The sequence below is a fragment of the Barbus barbus genome (assembly GCF_936440315.1).
Source record: "Barbus barbus genome assembly, chromosome: 19".
Lineage (NCBI taxonomy): Eukaryota > Metazoa > Chordata > Actinopteri > Cypriniformes > Cyprinidae > Barbus > Barbus barbus.
In genome coordinates, this window is record NC_136747.1 from 3,355,994 (window position 1) to 3,372,744 (window position 16,751).

The window sequence follows — 16,751 nt, forward strand, 5'->3', positions numbered from 1 at the left end:
TTTCATTCATCGACAATCATAACATGCAGGCAATGCAAACTAATGAGATATTCATGTACTCAAGCTTCAACTGAGGGACTTTCCTTTATTTCACACACATACTTTTATTCAGCAAGGATGCATTTAATTGATCAAACAGGACAGTAAAGACATTTATGTTACAAAATATTTCTATCTAAATGTAAATATAGATTGCTATATTATCTGTAAATATATATATATTTTAAATATATTAAAAAATATAAGATAATAATCAGAAATGTTTCTCTTTCAGCAAATCAGCATATTAGAATAATTTCTGAGAGATGATGTGACACTGAAGACTGTCGTGATGCTGAAAATCCAGGTTTACATCACAGAAACAAATTACATTTTAACATATTCTCATAGAAAACAGGTATTTTAAATTGTAAAAATATTCCACAACATAACTGTTTTTACTGTATTTTTGATCAAATAAATGCAGCCTTGTGAGCAGAGGCTTCTTTCAAAAATATTAAAAAATAGGCTACCGACCCCAAACATTTGCATGACTGTATGTCCCTGATTACTAGGTAATAGGCAATTAATAATATTCCAGTGAGTATGTAACAATAACTGATCTTAGAATATGATTTCTGATGTACAGTATGAATAAAAATATGATTATATTATGATGTTTTATTATATTCTACTATATTGTTCAAATGTGTGTTAATTAGTTAACAAGTGAATGTAACGCTATTGTTTTGCAGTATATCTTAGGCATTTGAATTCTCAGTTTAGCTGTTGCTTGCATGCTTGTGTCACACACACACACACACACACACAAACTCAACTGTGCCCCTCATTTTTGAAGAGCTGTAGTAAACCTGAGAGTACAGTCTGTAATTTCACTTTTTCTGTCTCAGTCCCAGCACTTAAGAGAAAACTGGAATTTCGAAGCTTGTTTGAAGGAGAGAAAAGGTGAACGTGAAGAACAAAGGGAGCCAGTGGAGCTGGAGTGATTTTCTTTGCCAGCTGCCGTGTGAGGCAGATGAGGAACTTCACCGCAGTTTAACTCTCACACCTCTGAATAAACACCGCCGATAAACAAACAGCTGAATCAATCCGCTCAACCTCCAGAATCCACAAACCCACCGAGACATCTGCACAACAAAGCCCTGCGGCACACACATAATCACAGATGACTTATGAAGAAATGAAATTAATGAGCCAAATTAAAAGAACCTTTCAAACAAAGTGATTGCTATCTTACTCTGTAAATTCCAGCAACACGTCGGTCACTAGGGTAGTGATACACACACACACACACACACACACACATGTTGGTTTTTGTGGTTTATGAGGACTCTCCATAGGCGTAATGGTTTTTATACTGAACAAACTGTGTGTGCTATTGCCCTACACCTAAACTTAGCCCTCACAGGAGACTTTGTGCATTTTTAGATTTTCAAAAAAACACCATTGTTGTATCTCTTCTGTCTCTCAGGGATGAAGATTCAGAACATGGACATTTATGTCTCAGAATATCAGAACCGCATGTCTATTGAAAGGGTCATTTCTAGTGAGGATGATGCTCATAATGCTCCAGCCATCTTTCACTGGATTGAAAACTCAGTAGTTCACTCTTAAATATAAAGGTGCTTCACGATGCCATAGAAGAACCTTTTTGTCTAAATGGTTCCATAAAGAAGCTTTAACATCTGAAGAACCTTTGTATTTCTCAAAAAACTCTGCAGGACACAGGCCCTCCAGGACCGAAGTTGCCCATCCCTGCTTTAGAGTGTATAGTCTATTTTTCTTTTTGCATTCATTCATTCATTATTATTTGTATTTGCAAATTTGATGATCCCCATTTTTTCATTTTCTATTTTATTTCTTTTTTTTTTTGTGTGTGTATTTTAGTTTTTTCTCAAAACTTAACAGTGACTTTAAGGTTAAACCACATTATCCACATCCGAAGGCAATTCCGACATACTCCAGACATGATTGTGAAAGATTGAACTGCCATCCGTGAATCTGTTCACAGCTGAGATTGTGTGAAGTGTTGTGTCACAAATAGCTGTCATTAACCTCACGCTCTCTGAATGTGAATAGAGCGGATGTCCTACAGTTTATGCCCATGTTCAGCAATAAATGCATGTGGGAAGATTTATTCTTTCTTTGTCTCTGCATCACGGTCAGGCAAGTTAGTTTGCTTGCTTTCTGGACGTCGCACCCAAAGCCCATTTCACACCAAATGTGAAACAAAAAAGTGAAACAAATCAAAGACAAATGGTCATTTCACACCAGGAGCGAAATTAATATATGTCAGGTTGAACAAAAAGCTAATTCAAGTCAGTACAATAGACAGTCCAATGAAGAGGCACCAGTAAATGACAGTGGATGGAATAGTGAATAATCACATAATTCTTTAGGAGAATACAGTGTAAAAATAATAGACAAGGACTAAACACAGCCTCTCGAGAGTAAAGACTGTATAGGAGACATGCTGCTGTATCACACAATCTCTTCCAGGACACAGATCAAAATGAAACTCCGCCTGCACTCAATTTAAGAGATCCCGTCTCAGTATCTGTTCATTTGGCTGATTTGATGTCTGCGTTTGACCTCTGCTAAATGCGTTTTGGATGGACTGCAGGCGAGGAGGAAGTGTTGGGATTAATGGCTGCTGGAATGGAGATGCTATCAGAGAAGGGATTGAGGCTGAAGTCAATGAAACGCATGATGACCTCCTCCAGGCTGGACTGGACCAAAACACCGGTCCCAAACCGGCCCAGTGATAAGACGCTATCTGTCACTAAATGAAAGAAAGAAAGAACTCACAAGAAAGACGACCGGACAGAGCAACATCTACTACAACACACACACACACACACACTCGTCTTAAGCCAACAGCATTCACTGAACACACTAACATACAAATTGAACAGACTAATAGAGTTTCTCACACTTTAGGATGTAGTTGAGCCCATGCTATGAAATCTTGTACCTGTGTCTCTGTTTTAACACAATTTTTAGGGATCACCTAAATCAGTATTCAGTCCAAATATGCAAAATCTGTTTTTTTTTTACTCTTTTTCTTATTTATTTAGTCATTCATTTTTTAATTATTATTATATATATATATATATTTTTTTTTTTTTACATACATATAAACATACATACATTTAATATTTCTATCTCAACTGACCAGTGATTTTAACTCTGAAAAAACTAAAAAAAACTATTAAATATTACATAATTAAATTAATTAATTAACATTCAATAAATAAAGTGTGCAAGCAAATTATAAATGTTAGAAAACTGTACTAATGTTCATTTCCAGGCGGTAGGGGGCAGAGTAGCTCTTGCCCTGAGTGACTGAAACAACTGTGAGGTGTCAGCTGGCGTGACGGTTGGCCGGCTGAATGAATGAATGCAGGTTTAAGATTTAAATGCGTTGGTGAATAAAAGAGGGCGCCGGATTAACTGCCGGATCCTTTAAACCCCAGAGGACTGGCAGCAGCCCAATGGCACCACCAACCTCCCGCGTGCTTTCAAAACGGACACCAATTCATTTCTATTCGCTGCCAGAGTAACTTAGAGGCCAATCAGGAAACACAAATCTAAAAAAAAAACATTTAAACCCTACCGTTATGTGCTAGAAACTTGTCTACAATAAAACAAACATTAATTTCATTTTGTCCGATGTTTAATGGTGCTGCTGGAGCAAATAAGGTCTCAAAATCAATATAAACCAGCATCAATATAAATCAGTGTGTTGAGCAAACGGAATGGGCAAAAATATGACCTGCTCTTGTAAGGCGAAGAAAAATCCATCGGCCGTTTACAAACGTGAGTTATAATACGCAGATCTGTCAGTAATGCTGACGTGTCTGGGAAATGCATCTATGGCTATACTATTGAAGCAAAACATTTGACAGAAAGGGTTAAATGATAAATCAATAGTTGTCACGTTGTGGTTGTCAAATGTTATTGAAACACATTCACGTTCCACAACTGTGCACTGAAAAATGTGATTTACGTGGTAACAAATTCATTTAGTTTCATTTAAGTCAAAAATATGATCTAACATCACTAAATCAAAATATGTTATACCAACAAAAACACATTAATAGGTTAGAAACAGCTCCTCAGTGTAGCAGGTTACCGTATTTTAAACTGTGTTTGCTCTATTCAAAGCAAGGAGGGTTTTGATCCACTAAAAATCACTTTGACACCAGTTGATTAAAAGTCACTGTAAAAATGGCTCAGAATAGTAAAACTAGTTCTCATGAAAGCTCCTGCAATATTTCAGCACAGATGACATTTGCTGTGATATTCTGTATTTAATAACATTCAGATATTTTTCAATGTGACATAAATGTCTATAGGCTATTTCTTTGTTAAAGGTCCGCTGAAATACAACACACTTCCTTCATTAGTATATGCCTGCATCATAACTACATGATCGTGAGGCTCTCTGATGTCTCTTAAAATCAAAGTGCTGCTCTGCGGATCTTGAGCTCTTGAAATCAAAGCGCTTCTTCAGTGTGCTGCTGGAACAAAGGAACTTGAGTGTGGAGTCTGTGCTGTTGTCTCTTGTGTTTGGAGGACCGCTGGCCTCACGGTTGCTCCTCACTGACTACAATAGCCTCCGCAACACGCCTCTGACAGCCTCTCTGTCTCTGTGTCTGTGTGTGTGCGTGTGTGTGTGTGTGTGTGTGTGTGTGTGTGTGTGTGGCGGTTGGTAGCTGATGTGGGGGAAGGGTGAGTACCAAAAGATCATGACTGGCTTAAGAAACACAAAGATCCAATTCAATAAATAAACTCCTGTCAACATTTACTCACTCTCATGAAGTTCTGAAACTTTTGTTCTTATGTAGAACACAAACGAGAAACAAACATTTGTTTTAGTGTTTGTTGTATGTTTTTGTTTTATGTGCTTTGTTTTGTTTTGTTTTCTTGTTTTTGCTTTGCTTGTTTTGTTTTGTTTTATTTAATTATTTAATTTTTTTTATTGCTGTTTGTGTGCTTCCTGTTTTGTTTCCGTGATTTGATTTTTTTTTTTTTCTTGTTTACATTGCTTTTTGTTTTCTTTTGTTCTTTCTCATTTAATTTCATTTAATTTCATTTGGATTTTTTTGTGGGGTCAGGGTTAGTTTTGTTTTGTGTGCGTCATGTTTTGTTTTGTTTTATTGTTTTATGTTATTGTATGTATTTATTTATTTAATGGTCTTATGTTTTATTTTGTTTTATTGCATTGCTTTGCTTTGTCTTTTTTTCTGTTGTTGTTTTTTGTTCTCTTGTTTTTTTATTATTTGATTCTATTTATTTTTTATTTATTTGTTTTTTTGGTCTTGTGTTTTGTTTAGTTTTCTTGCATTGTTTTGCTTTATTTTTGTTTGTTTGTGCATTCTGTTTTTTTCTCAGTTTTAATTTTAATTTATTTTTTGGTCTTGTGTTTTGTTTAGTTTCCTTGCTGTTTTGCTTAGTTTTCTTGCATTGTTTTGCCTTGCGCCACGCCATCCGTCAGCACAAAGCTGGTTGCCCACTGAAGCTAAGCAGGGTTGTGCCTGGTCAGTACCTGGATGGGAGAGGTGTTAGTGAGGCCAGCAGGGGGTGCACACCCTATGGTCTGTGTGGGTCATAATACCCCAGTATAGTGACCGGGACACTATACTGTAAAAAACATTGTCCTTCAGATGAGACATTAAACCAAGGTCCTGACTCTCTGTGGTCATTAAAAAATCCCATGGCACTTTTTGTAAAGAGTTGGGGTGTAACTCCAGTGTCCTGGCCAAATTCCCTTCACTGGCCCTTATCAATCACAGCCTCCTAATAATCCCCATCCAACTGATTGGCTCTGTCTCTCTCTCTTCTCCACCTGTAGCTGGTGTGTGGTGAGCGCACTGGTGCCGTGGTACTGTGGATGCTGCACACTGGCGGTGGTTGAGGAGAGACCCCCATATGATTGTAAAGCACTTTGGGTGGACAGCAATATATAATAAGACACTATATAAAAAATGCCTCCATTCAAGTATTCATTCATTCAGTTTGTTTTGTTCATAAAATAAAAGTGTATTGGCTCCAAAGTTGTTTTGTTGTTTTTGTCCAATGTCTGTCTTTTGTGAAATAACCGAAAGTCACATACGTTTGAAACAACATGAGAGTGAGTTTATATTTTGGGGTGAACTTTTTTAACTGCCTATTAATTGCCCTAAATAGAAATGAGAAATCATTCTTATGAGGTAAAGAGATCATTTTCTTCAGACTGTAAATCAAACGAGGATATTTCTGGTTTTGACATGCCACCCAGCTGAAAGCATCATTTGGCTCAGTCCACGGAAAACAACAATCCTCCAGCTTCTATTTCACCATCGATTCTGCTTTCACTTCTAACTTTTCCTGTCGCTGTGAGATTTATTTCCACACGCTCGTTCATATCTCCCTCTGTCTCATTCCAGTTCAGCTCAATGGGGCGTAACACCTCTCTGTGATATCCTAGCTTCTACCGGACTATAACACTAAAGACACTTATAAAACAGATATAAAGAAAACAGCACCAGCAACCACATAAAGACAACAAATATTTTGATGACACTGAATCACTGGCTGAATATAACAAAGAACTGTTCGAAATGATATGTTGCATAAAGAAAACAAATTATATTATTTTGTCAAGACATAATTACGCATAGCTTTTGTAATTATAGGTGCATGTGGTTTCGATATTATCAATTGGTCCCTCCATTGTTATGATTGTTTATAGGAAAAGCATGCATACACACACACACAAATCCACAAGTGTAAGTCCATATAAATCAGTATTTTTATACAAATTGGTTGAATGAACGATTCAATCACAGTTAAGTGTTGCCACCTACTGGAAATGTCTATATCTATATATATATATTGATTTTAATGTCTTAACTTGAACTTTTCAACACTGGCGTTCATTGTTCACATGTTCCAGAGTCAGTCCATTACAGTGGTTCAGTCTGCAGCTGGATCATTTTTTATACTTTTGTTCTTTTCTATTTTTGGCCTGTTCAACTCTCAATGTCTCAATGATCCCCATGCGACTCTAGGGTTTGTAAATGTGTTTAACTTTGATATGAATTTGATGAGCAGCACGGTTATGAAACGGATCTTGGCTGGTTGTTAGTAGGTTATTAAATTTCAGCACAGCGGTCCAGAGCGGAACGCTTCCCAGCCTGAGATAATGGCTTTAAAGTGATTAAATCTACTGTGGATTTCACATACTTGATTTAAGACGCAATTTTCAGTAAAGCAACCTCAAAAACTCAACACAAATTAGCCATAGCACATCTGTCTTTGCTGTAGTGTGTTCACAGTCTGTCATTTACACTTCACCCCAAAGCACACAATGAGAGTGAGTGAGTGTGTGTGTGTGTGTATAATATTAAAGCAAACAGCAGTGTGTGTCAGTGTGCAGACAGCAGAATAGGGCTGGTGTTGTCGCTCTCAGATGAATCACGCACTTCTGTGTGATTCAGTCCTCTCCGAGGATTACAGTCATCTAATAGAAGACACTCACACACCTCAGCGCTAAACCCACTGCCACTCACAGTCATCTTACTGACAAAATAAATGTATATTATAAGAAAATATAAGAAAATTGACCTTGCATGCATGTCAACCTGTTGTTGGGGACTCCCAAAACCAAAATATGAACCTTTCATAACCCATAATAGGGGCACTTTAAGTGTTCGGTTTACACATGCTCATATCAGTGGCTCATCGGTCTTCGGTTCGAGTCGAATTGTTTCCTCAGTTCAGTGACTGCTGGAGGAACTGGAGCACTGAATGATTCATTCATCAAAGGTTCAGATAAGCCGCTATTTTGGCTCATTTTGAGTCGGAGTGACTGTCAGGTGTCTAATAGTGAGATTTGATTGAATAACTTGTACATCTGTGTTGCTTGAGCCACGAACTGTTTCAGAAAATTCAGTCCGAATTGGTAAACTCGTTCAACTAGTTTGCCAAAAAAAAAACGGTTTAAAAGAATTATTCGTTCGTGAACCTGACATCATTCCAGACTGTAGGCTATGGATTACAGGTAATAAGGTAATAAATAATGTTCAGTTTCTTGCATAGACTGATCGTTTCCCTTCATAAGATCTCAATATATCATCAGAACCCATTTGTATTAATTTTGTTGTGCCTGCATATGCTTTTTTTTTTACTCTCGGTTAATGCCTAATGGTTAGAGAGTCGGACTCGTAATTCGAGTCTCGGGCCGGCAGGGATTGTAGGTGGGGGGAGTGAATGTACAGCGCTCTCTCCACCCTCAATACCACGACTGAGGTGACCTTGAGCAAGGCACCGAACCCACAACTGCTCCCTGGGCGCCGCAGCATTGGCTCCGGGTGTGTGTTCACGGTGTGTGTTCACTGCTGTGTGTGTGCACTTTTGATGGGTTAAATACAGAGCACCATTCCGAGTATGGGTCACTATACTTGGCTGTATGTCACGTCACTTTCCTTTCCTTTCCCTTTTTCGTACCGAGGAAAAAAGTCACCTAAATCCTCGATGGCCTAATTGTTTCTTTGATCTTTTGAAATGAAAGAGTTCATGTGAGTAAATTAACAACAAATTTTTATTTTTTTGGGTTAACTATCCCTTTAATGGTGGAAGAAGTTCAATTCCATGCAGCATTGTGAAAGACAATCAAATGTGACCCATGAAAATGTAATACATGCTTTGGTGAAATTCTGATTGGTCTATTCAGAATCATGGGTAAAAAGTAGATGTTCACCAGGAATATGGCTGTTAAAAAAATAAAATAATAATGTGGCTGATGGCTTTAACAGAAGCACACAGCATTGATTAACAGCCTTGTAGCTCACAATTGTTCGGTCTTAAAATGTTTGAGCTATCATTGAGAATCGATTCCCCTGTGAAAAAAACAAGAACCGAGTTTTTACTTCTGTAACCCAACTGTTGTACTCTACGGTGCGGAATAATAATAACACTACATCAAAACATATCACTAAACTCTGAAACTAACAAAGAATAACGTGGCTTTCATAGAAACCAGTGCCATTTTTCAGGAAAAAGCCAACTGTGAAGAAATAATGTCACAAAAATCAAACTGTGAAAAGTAATTTGGCAAACGGTGTGAAAACGCAGCGGAGTTTGCCTTACAGTAAGTGCAGCTGAAGCCATCTGTAACCTCTGGCCTCAAAACACACCGGTGTCAACGCGTGATTGACAGTGATATACAACTCCTACCGTTCTCGGCGCACTTACAGCACTTAAAGGGTTTGTGTCACGAGAAATAGAATTGTTTCTTTGATCTTTTGAAATGAAAGAGTTCGTGTGCTGTGAAAACATACTGTAACTTTCCCACTCCAACTCAAAACTCCATGCCAAAAATGTCTCAAAAACAACCTGAAGCCAGGTCTGAACCCAGAAGACTGAAAGTTGACAAAGAAAAAAACGAGTGCTTGGCATACGCAAGGTGGAACGATCTGATGAGGTTTGAAAGCTTTGAAAGATTGAAAATCCTACATAGCGATGCTTCTTTTTAAGTTGGACAGGTTAAGGAATTAATTATCGTCCTCTCTAAAAGTGCTAATGCAAGCTAGAACTGCTAAACGCCCCTTTAAAGACGAGATTTATCTAAAGCAAAACCCTCTTAGTCAGTGTTAGCAGTGATTGGAGGTTTGCTGGGGCATTTAATCACCGCTCCAGAGAGACTGTCCTGATAATTAGTGAAAATGACTTCAGATAAAGAATTTCTGCTTAATGTCACTTACAAAAATATCTAAAGCAAGACGGATGATGACAATGAAGAGAAAAACAAAGCAACAGCCTGCCAACCAGAAGACAGGAGATAAAGCTCATGGAAGACAGTGAGAAAAAAGGAGCCATAAATTACGATTAGAAAAGAAGAATTCGCAACGTCAGGCGGTCGGCCGAGCTTTTAAGGTATAGATGGCGAGAACTCTGAGAGAAAGCACCGAATGCTGAATGAACTAATACGAGGTGAGGTCTTTGCTCCAACAAACACCTCTGTAGCAGTTTGTCAGAGGACAGAACAGAGTTTTACCGCTAGCTGAGAAAAGGAAGAAAAGACGATCAATCAACAGCTTCTGTGCGACTCTCTTGCCTCCGCTGAGCTCCAGCCCATCCACGCCCCTCGCGACAGTGATGAATTAGTGGCGCACTCAAGTGCTTTACAGCTCCACACCGGCGTGCCTGAGCAACCGCCCGCCCAATTCACCTCCCTCTGATACAGGCCTGGTACCAGAGTACCAAATTAACACTCGCCGAGGGCCAAACGCAGGTAATAATAGGCTCTGACAAAGAAATAAATAAAGAATAATGTAAGCAGGTAATTAACACAAAATATATCCCAATAAGGTGATGCAAGGCTCCTGAGAACCCTGTATTTTGTGATAATGACTAGCTGGCTAAACATTTTCCCACTATTACACAGCCACTTAACAATTAAATAAACACATGAAATATTGATTTTAGTTTTGAGTTAATCTTACTTGAAGATAAACGCATAAGAGCATAAAAACTGGATAAATAAAGAGAAATGAACAGAGTCATAATAATAATACATTATATATAATTTTTAAGGACTTTGTGTGAACAAGAAGTTTAAGCGAATCAAATCAAATAAAAAACATTATAGAAGAAAATTCTGGAGGCTACTTATTTAGCTGCAAAACTTCACACATTACTCTACTAATCATGAAAGAACTCACGAGGAATCAAATTAAAGTAAAGTGTGTGTTTTTAACTGTTGTCATAGTATAGAATTTGTCATAAGAAATGTATTTTAGAGGCAAAATATTGTATTATATTATTATTGTTTTATTTTAATGTTTTTCATAGATTCACAACAAGTAGCGACATGTTTATTGCCACGTCATAAAATAACTCAACAGTGAGACACAATGATCTGCAATGTATGTCAAAAACAACTAAATAGTTAGTTTATTATATTATTATTTGTTGCTGGGAGAAAACTATATTATTACAGAAAATAATCAAAAATACAGTTTCATTGTGACTATATACACACACACACACACACAAACACACACACACACACACACACACACACACACACACACAAACACACACACACACACACACACACACACACACACAAACACACACACACACACACACACAGCAATAGAGTTAAAACAAAAGATTAATATTTACTGGTATTACTATCCTTGTGGGGACATTTGGTCCCCAGGACGTGATGAATACCAGGTGCACACACATACACACACACACACACACACAAACACACATGTTGGGTTTCCATGTTTTATGGGGACATCCCATAGGCGTAATGGTTTTTATACTGTACAATCTGTATGTGCAATTGCCCTACACTAACCCTACACCTAAACTTAGCCCTCACAGGAAACATGCTGCATTTTTAGATTTTCAAAAAACTTTATGCTGTATGATTTATAAGCTTGTTTCCTCATGGGGACCAAAAAATGTCCCCACAAGATTAAGATTTACTGGTATTACTATCCTTGTGGGGACATTTGGTCCCCAGGACGTGATGAATACCAGGTGCACACACACACACACACACACACACACACACATACATATTAATGATGGATTTGTTTCTTACAAGCAGCTTTTGTCTTCTCAAGACATTAATGAAACTCAAATGTAAATATTTTAATATTCTGAGAGACTGGATTTTTGAATTTCAAAAGCTGAAAGCTCTAATCATCAAAATTAAAACAAACAAAAACACTTTTGAAATGTTTTACTTTACATGTAATGAACCTAGCATATAGTTTGTGAAAGTTTCACTTTTTTAATAACTTTTTCATGATATTGTAATTTTTTGAGATGCACCTGTACATATTAATTCATTGATTCATTCATTCACTCACTGTCAACCATTGTAAGTTTGGGATTGACTCTATTCTGCACACACACACACAGCAATAATTTAGGAGATTTAGTCCTGTATTTAAATCACTTTTTTTACTTTTTTAGCATGAACATGGACTTTGTTAATGGATGTATGGTATATTTTATTACATGTAGTTGCATAGTGTGTTTTAAACCGATAAGAGCATTTTGTTCTGATAAAGATGATTGAGGGGCTCTAATAGTGTCAGACATGGACCTTGGAATGATCTCTAGTGTAAGAGCTGTTGAGATAACAGCCTTCAGCAGCACAAAACACAGCCTTATTATGTTACTCAGAATATCACCAGAGGAGCAGAAGTCTTATCAGTGACGCCTACATTTGTTCAAACGATAGTGATGTGAGTAAAAGAAGAACAGTGATGAACAACATCATTTGAGGCTTATTTTTTGTTTGCATTCAAATGAAGCTGGCATCAATCACACCTGTTGTCTCAACACTGAGGAAGAGAAAATGAATGACTGGTAAAGCTCCACTGACCAAAGAACCAGAATGAAAACGTGACGGCGACTAAATGTTAAGGATAAAGAGCAATTCAGAGGAGGTACCAGATGTGGAGGAAAATGAAGGGAACAGTTGACTCAGAAATTAAAATGTACTCATCCTGAGGCCATCCTAGACGAGTTTGTTTCTCCATCAGATTTGGAGAAATGTAGCATTACATGACTTGCTTATCAAAGGATCTTCTGCAGTGAATGGGTGCCGTCAGAATAAGTGTCCAAACAGCTGATAATACATCTCAATAATCCACACCAATCCAGTCCATCAATTAATGACCATCCCTACAGTATAAATTCCGGGTCTCTCTTGTTCTTTGAAACCACAATAATGGGGAACACTGCTGACTTGGCAATGGTCCAGAAGACGAACATTGACACCCTCCACAAAGAGGGTAAGTCACAGAGGGTCATTACTGAAAGGGATGGCTGTTCACAGATTGCTGTATCAAAGCATCTTAAATGAAGAGTTGACTGGAAGGAAGAATTTGGGTAGGAAAAGGTACACAAGCAACAGGGATGACCACAAGCTTGAGAATACTGTCAAGCAAAGCTGATTCAAACACTTGGGAGAGCTTCACAAGGAGTGAACTGAAGCTGGAATCAATGCATCAAGAGTCACCACGCTCAGACGTCTTCAGGAAAAGGGCTACCAAGCCACTTCTGAAACAGAAACAACGTCAGAAGCATCTTACCTGGGCAAAGAACTGGACTTTTGCTCAGTGAGTCTGGAGGAAGACTGAAGAGGCACAGAATCCAAGCTGCTTGAAGTCCAGTGTGAAGTTTCCGGTCAGTGATGATTTGGGGTGCCGTGACGTCTGCTGGTGTTGGTCCATTGTGTTTTATCAAGTCCAGAGTCAATGCAGCCGTCTACCAGGAGATTTTGGAGCACTTCATGCTTCCTTCTGCTGACAAGATTTATGGAGATGCTGATTTCCTTTTCCAGCAGGACTTTAGCACCTGCACACAGCGATATTATTGTACTTGATTGGCCAGCCAACATGCCTGACCTGAACCCTATAGAGAATCCATGGGATATTTTCAAGAGAAAGATGAGAAACAGTGGATCCATCAATCCAGACGAGCTGAAGACTCAATAGTGCCTCATCAGAGCCACAGGCTGATCTCTTCCATGCCACACCTCACTGATGCTGGAGTTTGTGCTAAAGGAGCCCCGAACAAGTATTGAGTGCGTAAATGAACATACTTTAAACAACTTGAACTTTTCTGTTTTTGTTAAACCTTTTTTTTTTTTTTTTTGATTAATCTTCTAATAATTTGAGATACTGGATTTTTGACTTTTTTTTTTTTCGTGAGCTGTAAGCTCTAATCATCAAAATTAAAACAAGCAAACAAACAAACAAACAAGCAAAAAACTTTTGAAATGTTTTACTTTATATGTAATGAATCCAGAATATATGAAAGTCTCACTCACTCACTCACTCACTCACTCACTTATTATTATTAGCTTTTTTTTATTTACTTTTACTCTTTTAACAAACTGGTTGACACAAAAGTTGAAATACAGTGGAAAATGCATTCAAATGCAGGTCAGTTTGGTAAATTGGATTGTAAAATGTAGTTGGCACTCAAATTAACTGAACTCAGTGTGTACAGAATACAGCCCTGCGCGGGACTGTTTTCTTGAACCCGCACCCGCCCGCTCTGACCAGGACCACCCATTCCCGCGACATGCGTGTTCCGCCCGCAATGTTTGTGTCCACTCCCGCCCGCGCCCGCGGACTTTCTCTCAGAGCTTGTGAAAAATGTACACAAATACTCAGACTAAATATTCGTTGAAGTTAGCATCCAGAATAGCAGGCTTTAAACGTGATTGCATTTAAGTAAGTTGAAGTAATGCTAAACCAAAGCACCACACATGACAAAAACATTGGGTATTATTTTTATTAGCGTTATAAAACATTAACCGTTAAAACGATTAACTAAACTAAACTAACCTAACCGCACCAAACGATTAACTAAACAAACAGTTTAATTGTTAACAACAGTTTTGTAAATAAGCCAAAGCACAATATGAAATAACTTTAACTTATTAAATAAATAAACACATAGAACTTAGAAAATAGGTATTTCGCCTCAGGGCAAAGGTGCCAGATTTATGTCCATTGTAAACGAACACTTTTGCACATTTATCGCAACTTACTAAGTTGAACTCTTTCCTATTTGTGACCCTGGACCACAAAACCTGTCATAAAGGTCAATTTTTCAAAATTGAGATTTATACATCGACTGAAAGCTGAATAAATAAGCTTTCCACTGATGTATTGTTTGTTAGGATAGGACAATATTTGGCTGAGATACAACTATTTGAACATCTGGAAAAACAACAAAAAATCGCCTTTAAAGTTGTCCAAATGAAGTTGTTATCAATGCATATTACTAATCAAAAAATAAGTTATTTATTTACAGTAGGAGATTTACAAAATATCTTCATGGAACATGATCTCTACTTAGTGTCCTAATGATTTTTGGCATAAAACAAAAATCAATAATTTTGACCCATACAATGTATTTTTGGCTATTGCTACAAATATACCTGTGCTACTGATGACTGGATTTGTGGTCCAGGGTCACATTTTTTTTCAGTGACAATTGAGAATTGTTTCCACATGTCTGACTTGCCTTTTGCTTTTGTCAAGTAAACAGCCACTTTAATTTTCTTCTCGACTTCATGTGTTGACTCCATTTCTATTACACTCAAAATTCCCCTCAGGTATGATCACCCACTCGCTCCAAAGGTAAAACCGCCCGCTCCGGCGAGATTTGTGTTGGGTCCCATGGGAGCCCTAACCCAATGCAGCCCTCTAGTACAGAACACAAGTAAAAATAGGAGTAAACTGTATTTATGTGGTCAACCAAAAAAAAAAAACAATTCAGTGTCAATCTGCATTAAATCACAGTAAAGCAGGAACTGTGGTGTCATAAAATGTCAATCATAAAATGGCCATTTTGAACGAATGAGTCAAATGTTAAAAACATTCAGAGAAGACCGAAACATCATCTCTCTCAGTATGAGTTCATGAATTCAATGTTAAGAACGTAAACACACATGGTCACACACACATACAAATAACCTGTGGGCAGCAGCATACGCATCAATGTCACAGGTCTACATGGAGTCACGGACCGATCCGGAGGAATTACCAAGACCGGCAGAGAATGTGCTCGGCTCTTCACTCTGTATTACTGTCAATGGCTCTTCATGCGTGAGGAGAATCTGGCTCAGAGATCAGAGCGCTGCTCTAAAACCTGCTGGACTGCCTCGAACCGCTCTCAACTGTCCACAGAGATGTCCCGACAAAAATCAAAGCTCGTAAGTGACTGATTTGGAACACTCTCAATGATCAGCAAACCCTCAAGCCACACAAATAACGCTCCTCGTGTGACATCTCACTCACAACTGATTCCAACAGAGCCTGGTGTTAGCATGTTGCTAAGCTGTGATGAGTTTATATTATAGGACAGAAATGGAAAATCTTTGTCATCGTACATTATTAGAGGATACCTTTGTGAAAAAAAGTGTGCTTAGCTGTATTCAGTGTGCTCGTGTAGTGTAGGCTACTTTAAAGTACATATTTTTATTTCAAAAAATCAACCAAATCAATCAAATACTGTACTTACAGCTAATATTAATGAAATAAAAGGCAACTTAAAGAACACTTTCATGACTATGTTTCTTAACACACTTAAGTGCACTTTTAAAAACTGCACTTCATAAAGTTGAATTAAACATTTTCAAAATAGTCAAATTAAATCATTGTGTAAATCAACTTTTGTCATGCTTTAAAGAAGTGCACATGTAAAGTACTTAATTATAATTTTAACTGTAGTGTTTTTATTTCCTATGCACTGAATTGAAACTTATTTTATTTTAATTTATTTTTTTAATTACAAATATATTTAAATGCATGACATACAAGTTTCAACACAAATTATATTAAGTTAACCATTAATTATTGTCAGTATTCTCAGAAGTAATTATGAAATTGCATATAAAATGTACTTAAATCCTACTTAATTGGGTCTGAATTTCAGCTAAATGCATTTAAAATATGTTTAAACGGTGATGCATTTTCATTTATGTGCAATTAGCATTTCACAATTAGCAATTAAGTGCTCCGAAAACACTCCAAAAGTATGCTATTTCCATTTTAAGTACTCTTTTCAAACTGTACTTCTTAAGTAGTATATGTGATTTATGTGAAATATTTATGTGAAATATGCATTTATGGGAGTTTGTTCACAGCATACCAACTGATACAAATAACATCACATAAAACATGTCCTGTGGGGAAGTGCCTCCGTTTCTGGAA

At 37.5% G+C, this 16,751-nt stretch overlaps 1 protein-coding gene across 1 annotated transcript in view; it reads right to left on the minus strand.

Annotated features, from left to right (window-relative positions):
• The window catches only part of LOC306885840 (receptor-type tyrosine-protein phosphatase U-like), a gene marked incomplete at its 5' end in the record, with an annotated part of 272,816 nt that overhangs the window by 169,464 nt on the left and 86,601 nt on the right, over window positions 1–16,751 (minus strand). The gene's annotated exons all lie outside the window — the stretch shown is intronic.